Source organism: Echinops telfairi, unplaced genomic scaffold (genome assembly GCF_000313985.2).
Source record: "Echinops telfairi isolate 266 unplaced genomic scaffold, ASM31398v2 ScPeMD7_5;HRSCAF=22, whole genome shotgun sequence".
NCBI lineage: Eukaryota > Metazoa > Chordata > Mammalia > Afrosoricida > Tenrecidae > Echinops > Echinops telfairi.
The window spans coordinates 17,097,753-17,108,017 of record NW_022103901.1 but is presented as its reverse complement, the minus strand read 5'-3'; the positions used below and the strand labels follow the sequence as shown (position 1 = coordinate 17,108,017).

Here is a 10,265-nt window from a genome sequence, read left to right as displayed (position 1 = left end):
GGGGGGGCGGGGAGACGGACAACGGGGCACCATCCAGTTCTCTGGGTCTCAGGGTCTTGGAGGCTGTGGTTCGAGTGGCCCACTCGTCTTTTGGAGGAGTTCTTTCTTTGAATCTCCATCTTCTTCCACACTTGTCAGGTGCAATACCTTAGTGGCCCAAGAAACGCAAATGACAGGAACCACGAGTCCTGCTAGTAAGCGGCAGTCTTTCCTGCTGGAGCGCCCCAGGATAGAGGTGCAGGGCGCAGGCCTCAGGCTCCTCACGGCCTCCAGCAGGAGGCACGACAGCAGTATGTACTGAAGAAAAGGAGACGTCATTTTTCGTTGCGTACCCGTGATGCTGGCAGCCGTGTAAGGAGTTCTGTAACCCTTCGACAGCATTTCAAAAGCCCAAGTTGTGATCACACACTAAAGCAGCGGCTCTCAACCTGTGGGTCATGACCCCTTTGGGGGTCGAACAACCCTTTCACAGGGGTCGCCTAAGACTATTGGAAAACACATAAATATGTCACAATATATAATCACATATTGTTTTGTAATTCATCACTGTGCTTTAATTATGTTCAATTTGTAACCATGGAAATACATCCTGCATATCAGATATTTACATGACGATTCACAACAGTAGCAAAATGAGTTGTGAAGTAGCAATGGAAATAATTTGATGAGTGGGGTCACCACCACAGGAGGAACTGTATGAAAGGCTCTCGGCATGAGGAAGGCTGAGAACCGCTGCCCTAAAGGGTAACTGCAAGAGTGGGGCTTTAGCCAAGGACAATCATCTACGAAGCAAACCGCTCGTCCCAGCGTTCTTCAGCACACTGCTCTCCGGGAGCACTACTCTACAAACAGGGAGGGACTAAGAAGGCACGCCAGGAGAGGGCCTTCATGCCGCCCCCACCCTGCAACCGACAGAAGCAAGAGAGGGAAAAGAGAAGCCGATCTCGGCAGAGAGAACCAGAGCCAGAAGTGTGCATCTAGGGCTACAGGGGGCCGCAGGACCACCACCACCAGCCCTGCCCACACCAGCGCCACACACAGTCCATCGGAGCCCACGGCTACAGCCACTATGGCCAGGCACCCCGTGGCAGTTCCCAGTGTGGTGGACAGATCAGAATGACAGAAATCCTCTTTTGCTACCCCGCCCCCAGGTGCCACTTCCACCCAAGAGGGACCACAAATTGCTACAACAAAATAGTATAATTTCCCCAGTTCCTTCCTTTGTTATGCCTACAGGCAGGCCCACAAACTCTAATGTTTCTTACTAAGTGTATAGAGAAGCAGAAGTACTGAAAATAATCCACACGGGGGCCTAATACGGTTTAGGAAATTGGATACACAGTCTTGGTCCGGAGTTTCAGGCTCATCATTAAATACTCAGTTTCCGCACCACTCCGTGTCTGCATCGCCATGTAAGTGAGGCGGAGGGATGGGAAGAGGGGCCTTGGGGTAAACTGCAGGGCTCACGGTGACCGCAGCCCCTTTCTGCAGGGCTTGGGCCAGGTATTGTGCCTGACGGAAGGTGCTCCCACCACGCCGAGCCCTCACAGCCACCCTGGCATAACAGGGTCCTATTCTGCACCCCTACACCGGTGGTCTAGGTGATATGTCACTTCACGTGGCCCAGAGTTCCCGTGCTGCCAAGATGGTTGCCCAGTAAGGCCAGCCGTGTGCTCACAAGTTCCCTGTGACAGGTCGCCAGATCAGGGGTGCGGTGGGTGGTCTTCTCCCAGAATGCTTATCCTAAATGAAAATCAACTGGCCCCGCCACAATGAAGGGGCTGGAAAGAAATCAACATACTACTTAGCCACCTTTGGGGAAATCCAGAGCTGGGCATGGGCATACCGGGCCACCTATGGCCAGATGGAAGCCAACCTGAGCACACCCACCTTAAACCCAGCCAATAAGATCGGCCAATACCCTCAAGGGCACCTCCCCAGCCGGCAGGAACAGGGGGCGATAAAGAGCAGACTGAGTGCAGGCCACTCTCTTGTTCGGGTGCTCTCTCGCAGGTTGGAGGCGCCCCCACGCCCCCACACCCTCTCAGGACTCCCCACGCTTGGTTTTGCGCTCCTGTTCCAGCATTCTTTTCACGTGGTGTTTCGTGTACCCCTGCAGTGGCCGTCTTCAGTCACGAACTCTCGCTCGGTCCTCACACAGCCTGCACACTTTCCAGAGATCGCGTGGACCTTCTGAAACTGTTAAACGTAAAACTTCCCTTACCCACATAAAAATTAGTTGGGTTGGCAAACGTGCTTCTGCTGCGTGAATTCTTCCAGCTTTGAGAAGCAAGAGCCAAGGTAAACCACCCCAGAAACCTAACACCCACACTTGCCCGTGGGCTCTTCTCGGTCAAGGAGCATGGATTCTTGCTTCCCCAAAGCAATCGGCATGGGAGGGAGCATCTCACTGGCCGCCTCTCACCACATGCCAACTGGCATCTCATTTTCCAGAATTCTCCCCAGCCCTAACCCCCACTTCCCTTCCACGTACTGCCAGCATGCCTTTCCAAATCACAGGCCTGTGTTCTTGCTCAAAGATGGAGGGAGCTCTCCTGTCCTCTTGGGACGGAACAGCAGAGGGGACAGGAAACCCCCCTCCCGCCCCCAGTGACTGCGCAGGTGAGTTGATTCAGGCCGAGGCTTGGTCCTCAGGTGCCTAGTTGCCTCAGCAGAGCACTTCCTCCAGTCCAAGGTTTCCACCTGGCTTTCTTCGTTTTTATCATGTCAAACATCTGAGACTGTGAAAATACTGATCTTTGGACCAACACACAACATTATGATAAACGGAGGACAGACTGAAAAGCTGTTAGGGATTTCACTTCACTGGGACCCACAATCAACACCATGGAAGTAGCAGTGAAGACATCAAATGATGTATTGCAATTCGGCTGCCAATGACCTCTTTCAAGCCTTCAATGTCAAAGAAGTCACTTTGAGGACAACGGTGAGCCTTGACCCAAGTCAAGGTATTTTCAATGGGCGCATCATATGCATGCGAATGCTGGACAACGTATAAGGACAGGAAGAATGTGAATTAGGACGTTGCAATTATGACAACTGAAAGTACAGTGGGCTGCCTGAAGGACTAGTCTTGGAAGAAGATCAGGCATCAGGCATCAAAGAACAAAAAATCATATCATTGTGTGCTCACCTTCCCAATACGGTCACTGAAGACAAATGTGTGCATAAGCAAAGGTGGTGGAGAAAGCTGATGGTGCCCAGCTGTCAAAAGATATAGCATCTGGGGTCTTAAAAGCTTGAAAGTAAACAAGTGGCTATCTAGCTCAGAAGCAACAAATCACATGGAAGAAGCACACCAGCCTGTGTGATCACGAGGTGTCGAAGGGATCAGGTATCAGGCATCAAAAACAAAAAAGGTATCATTGTGAAGGACAGGGAGTGCAGATTGGGGACCCAAAGCCCATCTGTACCCTGGACATCCCCTTAGAGAAGGGTTGCGGGGAGGAGATGAACCAGCAGGGTGCAGTGTAGCAACGAAGAAACATATAACTTTCCTCTAGTTCTTAAATGCTTCCTCCACCCCACCCCACCCCACCCCCAATCATGATCCCAATTCTACCTTACAAATCGGGCTAGACCAGAGGATGTACACTGGTACAGATAGTAACTGGAAACACAGGGAATCCAGGGCGGATGATCCCTTCAGGACCAGTGGTGTGAGTGGCGATACCGGAAGGGTGGAGGGAAGGTGAGGTAGAAAGGGGGACCTGATTATAAGGATCTACATATAACCTCCTCCCTGGGGGATGGTCAACAGAAAAGTGGGTGAAGGGAGATATTGGACAGTATAACATATGACAAAATAATAATTGATACATTATCAAGGATATATGAGGGAGAGGGGAGCTGGGAGGGGAAAATAGAGGCGCTGATACCAAGGACTCAAGTAGAAAGCAAATGTTTTGAGAATGATGAGGACAACAAATGTACAAATGTGCTTGACATACAATGGATGGAAGTATGGACTGTGATAAGAGTTGTATGAGCCCCCAATAAAGTGATTAAAAAAGAAAAAGAAGTCCGGTCAGGGAGGACGAGCGGGCCTGTCTTCCATACTCTGGTCGAATTATCAGGAGAGACCAGTCTGTGGAGAAGGGCATCGCCCTTGGTAAAGTGGAGTGTCAACAAAACAAGGAAGATCCTCGGAGGGCTGACCTGGTGGCTGCAGCAGGGGCTCACACAGCCACGACTCGAGGATGGTGCAAGACTGGCAGTGCTATGTCTGCTGTTCACACGGTCCCTGTGAGCTCGAACCTGCTTGTTGGCACCTGACAACAAATATTTACCTTGTCAGGGATCGTAACCATTTTTCACTTTTAGAGCTGGTATCCTTTCATCACGATTGGCACTCCTCCCGTAAAGAAATCTTGCTAATTTTATGCCTGACCCTTAGGAGCCATAAGGAGCCTTAGTGGCGTAGCGGTTATGCGTCGTGCTGCTAACTCCAAGGTCAACAGTTTGAATCCATCAGCTAGCTGCTCCTTGGGAGAACGACGGGGCTTTCTACTGCCATAACAGTCTTGGGTTGGATGGTTATGAGTTGGCACAGACAATGGCAACGAGCTGAGTGAGAACCAAGTATTTTCAATGGCCTCATATGCGGGTGACGGTTGGATGCTGAATAAGGACCGAAGACACATCCATGCATTTGAACCATGGAGCTGGTGAAGAATCCTGGAAGTACGGTGGCTGCCCAAGCAACTGCTCTGCCTTGGGAAAACACAGTCAGAGCCCCTAGAGGCAAGGATGCAAGACTTCGTCTCCCGCACTTTGGACATGTTACCAGGAGAGGTCAGTCCCTGGAGAAGGACATCGTGCTGGGTAAAGCTGCCATCCCTGTGGCAGCGAACAAGAGGAAGACCCTCTGGACAAGCTGAGCTGACACAGTGGCTGCAACCATGGGCTCAAATTGAAGACCAGTCGGGGGCAGTGCCGGACCAGGCAGTGTTCTGTCGCGATGATTCAGAAGGGACTCAGGACGAGAACAGCACTGTTCATTTTCTAGACCTTTTACATTTCTCATGATCTTTTTCGATCCTTTTTATGTTTATGCTCGTCCTTTAAAAAAAAACCTGTGCTCTCCTAAGCACATGCTTTGAAATTCTAGTTTAATTTTATGGCTCGTTATATCTCTTTATATACCTTACTTTTTATTTCGTAGTTTAGATACTTTATTCCTATTGCAAGCCTTTATATGTCCCTTCTGCCATTTTAATGGCCTTAATTTAGTGTGCTGCACCCTGCTTCAAGCGTTTCTGGGTTTTCATTCATATAACTTACAGTTTTAAAGTACACCCGAACCACAGCACTGCCGCCGAGCTGGTGCGGACCTACAGTGACCTTGTGAGGCGGGGCAGAACTGCTCCCCAGGGTTTGCGGGGCTGTCGGTCAGGATGAGTGAGACCAGTTTGAACTGGCCTTGGGCTTAGCAGCCAACTCATCACCAACTACTCCACCGGGCGCCTTTCATTTTAAAGTCAACTGAGATGTAGTTCAAAACACAACGTGCCCATTTTGAAGTAACAGTTGCAGTGGCCGTCAGCGCATCCACAGATACGTATGACCACCACCACCGTCAAGTGTAGAACATTTTCACCATCTCAGAAAGAAATCGGCACACACCCTGTAGCGACTGGCCAGCGCCCCCTCTTCTTCCCCCGCCCCAAGCAAGCACACATCTCTGCTGTAACTGCGGTGTCCCTCTTCCGGACTTCCCATGTGCGTGAGGGCATGCAGTCTGTGGTCTCTCCTGTGGATCATCCACACTGTGGCGTGTTTCAGTACGTCCGTCATGCATCTTTACGGCTGAATCATACTGTACTGTGCAGAAGCACCACAGTCTGCTTATCCACTGTTCACTGATGGGCAGCTGGGATGCTTCTGGGTTTGAATAATGTCCCTAATAAACATTCCCATAGAAGTTTCCGGAGGGGTAGATGTTCTTAGGAGTAGAGGGAGAGCCCACCCACAAGCCCTGCGGAGGAAAAGGTCAGGCCATCTCCCTTCAAGAGGACAGCCAAGAAAACCCGAGGGCGCAGTCACATCTCGTCCGTGGCCTTGCCACAATTTGAAATCAACTTGATGGTAGTTACCAAGAACTGTGGGTTCATATGTTAACTCTTATTTTACTTGTTTAAGAAACTGTTAGGCAATTTCCCAAAGTAGCTAGGCCATTTTACATTTCCGTTAACAGGGTATAAGGTTTCTAATTTGTCCACATCCTTGCCAGAAATTATCATCTGATTTTTTAACTCTAGCTATCCTATCCACTGCTATTGTGTCAATGCTGACACATGGTGAGGGGGTAATTCTTTATGGGAGCACACAGCCTCATCGTCCTCCCCTAGAAGGGCTAGTGGTTTCAAACTGCTGACCTTGTGGTGAGTAACCCACCACTTACCTAACAGTGCCACCAGGGGTTTTCAAGTTACCCTCCACCAAAACCACAGTCATTGCGGTCAAGGCATTCTGACTCACAGCGGCCCTCTCGGCCCGGGCAGACCTGCCTCTGTGGGCTTCTGAGACTGGCTCTTTATAGGAGCATCTTTCTCTGGGGCTTCTAAACTGCTGACCTCGCAGTGAGCGCTCAACACATACCCAGTAAGCAAGCCAATCTAGGAGTGAAGAGGACTTCATTATGGATTCGATCTGCATTTTCCTGATGACTAAAGTGATCTTTCTATGCGCTTACTGTCCGTTTGCATCTCTTCTGTGGTAACACACCTAGTAAAGAGTCTGCCTATCTTTAATTGGGTCACTTGCCTCTTTACTGAAATGCAGTAATTTTATATATTCTAGATATAAATCCTTTATCAAGTAAGATTTGAAATTTTTTTCTTCCACCCTGTAGGTTGTTTGTTCACTCTCATAGAATTCTGGGAAACACAAATGTTTTTACTTCTGATGAAGTTCAATTTATCTTTTTTTTGGTTTTGTTATTTGAACTCTTGGCATCATATCCTTTGGTCAAATCCAAGATCAGGAAGATTTACATATTTCTTTAGAGAGCTTTAGTGTTTGCTCTTACATTTAAGTCTTTGATCCACTTTGAATTAATTTTTATAAACGGTATGAGGTAGGGGTCTGTGGCAGTTACATAATTGTCTTCCAACTTGAGTGAAGGGGTGGAGTCTAGCCTGTCAATCAGGTCATAGCCAATGAGGCCTCTGTGTGGGCATGGCCTTCTCCTGAGGATTCTCCTGTCTTCCTCCCCGGAGGCGGGGTATACTCTCTGCTACACATTCCTATTGACAAGCCACCTGGAGACACACTGATGGAGCCAGAGCCCTGGAGCTGGAGGAGCCACATGGAGACCCATGCCAGCACTGAAATGCTTCCACCGCCACTGGATCTCCAAGACTTTCCACCCACTGGCCTGTGATCTTCCTGAATTTGGCATCATTGTATGGCTACATGAATCTAAAGAAGAATTTATGGGCTATTATCGGACATATGGCTAATATCAGATGTATGGATTTGATCTGGACTGGGCTGAGTTGTTTCTTAATATACAATTGCTCTTTTATATAAAACTCTTTCTTATACACATGAGTGTCTCTGGATTTGTTTCTCTGGTCAACCTGGACTAACACAGGTTCCCATGTTAATTCTATTGCATTCAGCTATGCAGTTTTTCCAGCATTTTTTGCTAGACTAACACATTTTCACACAAATATCACATACTACTAACTACCCACTGCCATTGAGTTGATGCCAATTCACAGTGACTCCTTAGAACAGGGGTCCTCAAACTTTGTAAACCGGGGGCCAGTTCACTGTCCCTCAGACCGTTGGAGGGCTGGACTATAGCTTAAAAAAAAACTACGGACAAATTCCTATGCACACTGGATGAGTCGGCTGCTAAGCAGGACAGGAAGTGGTGGTAAAAACACCTGGTGGGCTGGATAAATGTCCTCGGCGGGCCACATGTGGCCCGTGGGCCGTAGTTTGAGGACCCCTGCCTTAGAACATGGTAGAACTGGCTCTGTGAGTTTCTGAGACTGTAACTCTTTATGGGAGTAGAAAGCCCAGCCTTTCTCTTGAGTAGCTGGTTTCAAACTGCTGACCTTTCGGTCCCAGACCACTGTGTAACCACTATGCCATGAGGGTTCCTGAAATAACACATCTACCTCTCCGTCCCCCCGCTCCAACCCCCTAGCAGCTGAGCTCACAGCCCAGAGACATTCTAGCTAAGGACTATGGTAGTTTTCTGTTTTAGCAACTAGGGGGTGGCAGGTGGTGAATAAAAACAACAAACATGTGGAATGGGTATGTTATTTACAGACAACATGGTATTCTTTTTGCGTGTGGAAGAATCTTGGCTTCCTTGTAACAATCCGCTGGCTAGATATTTATGGGTTTATTTATTTGTCTCATGTCTATTCCATTGAGTCTGTCTGTACACGTATCTTTAGGCCCTTTGCACAGGGTCTTCATTACTGCTGCTTTGTGGTGAAGTTTGAAATCCCGGCAAGCCAGTCCTCCTAGTTTGTTCTCCGTAGGACTGCTATGGCTATTGGCTCTGATCAGTTTGGGGATAACTATCATCTTAAACAAGTTGGCTTCCAATCCATACACAGGAGGTGCTTTTCCATGAATTCCTTTCAAAGGTGCTTTGTAGTTTTCAGAGTATACTTGCACTTCTTGTGTTAGGTTTAGCTATTGGTGCTACTGTGAACAGAAGGCGCCCTGGTCAGTGGTGTTGTTGGGTTAAGGGTCGGACTGCAGAGTCAGTGGTTCAAAGCCACAAGCTGCTCTGCAGGAGATAGTTGAGGCTATCTGCTCCCCCCAAAGATTTACAGCCTCACTAAGAATTGGAACCGACCCAATGGCAGTGGGCTTTTGTTTGCTTGTTGTGAACGGAGTTATTTTTAAATTTCATCTTCCGACTGCTTCTTGCAAGTGTAAAGATATATAACAATTCTGTACAGGATCTGGCATCCTGAATATTGAACCTGCTTTTTAATGTAAGATTCACATCATCCCCACATTGCCCCCCCCCCCCAACATGTTCAAAGCTGAATTCATGTCTTTCCTGAACAGGTCAAGTCCACTCAGATGACGACCTCAGTCATCAGGCCTGGCAAGCACAGCCTCTGTGAACTGCTCCCCCCACTCCCCGGCGAGCATCTTCTGAAGGATGCCCAGATGAACTCAATTTCTCTTCCTGACTCTTACTCTTCGAAGCGCAGGAGGACTGTAAAACACTTGAAGGAAATCATCCACATTTGCTCTACAGACCGACCAGTTCAGGGTGATTGTGCTCATTCCCCGGGTTTCATTTATTTACCGACCAGTTCAGGGTGATTGTGCTCATTACTCCAGGTTTCATTTATTTATTTTCCCCTATTTTGCAAAACAGATTCAATGCACCTCTCTGTAAAAGCATCTGAAATGTGCCTGAAGCCGAACTCTTTGTTTACAGATTTGCACACCTGTAAATTTACATGAAGCAATGCATCCATCATTATTGATTATGTAAGTCGGCTCCACTCCATAATGCCTTAGAGGATTTTTATGATAATTCTGCCACGGGGACTACAAGACCCACAGCAAAACGGAAGTGAACCTGCATTCATTCCTCGTCTCCAGCATAAGGCAGCAGGAAACCGGGGTGGCAGTAAATGTAAAGTCTCCACACTAGCAGACAGCAGTCTGAGTTTGAGTCCACCCTGGGGCCCATGAGAAAAAGGGGCTCAGGTGCCACAGCCAGAAGCCAGTCCCTGTACATGCCATGGAGTAGAACTCTACACCGACACCCCGCCATTCCCCGAGGAGACCAGCAGGAGGGGTAACTCCGTGTAGCTGGCAGGTTCCTCTCTTCCAAGCAGGCACGGCAGCGGCCGTAGGCTAGATAAAGGTTACCGGGATGATTGACTGGGATGAGGAGCTGTGGTATGGGGAGAGGGAGGAAGAGCGATGGTGAGGCCGGTTTCAAAGTGGGTAACTGTGTGGGCGAAAGCCCACCACAGAACTGAAATGGGACCCTGATCAGAGAGAGGGAGAGGGAGAGGGAGAGGGAGAAGGGAGGGAGGGAGAGGGAGAGAGAGAGAGGAGAGAGAGAGAGGAGAGAGAGAGAGAGAGAGAGAGAGAAGAATGAGAGACGATCTAAAATTTGGCAGTTATGATCTTGTGTGTCCCTGCCCTCAACCCCCAAGAGCCACACTACCCTTGCTCAGGCTCATGCTGACTCCACTCTCTTCCAAGGGTTAAAGATAACCCAGGCCACACTGGGTGATGAC

At 48.8% G+C, this 10,265-nt stretch overlaps 1 protein-coding gene across 1 annotated transcript in view; it reads right to left on the bottom strand.

Annotated features, from left to right (window-relative positions):
• Positions 1–10,265, bottom strand: part of GTF3C1 (general transcription factor IIIC subunit 1) — a 79,505-nt gene that overhangs the window by 41,506 nt on the left and 27,734 nt on the right.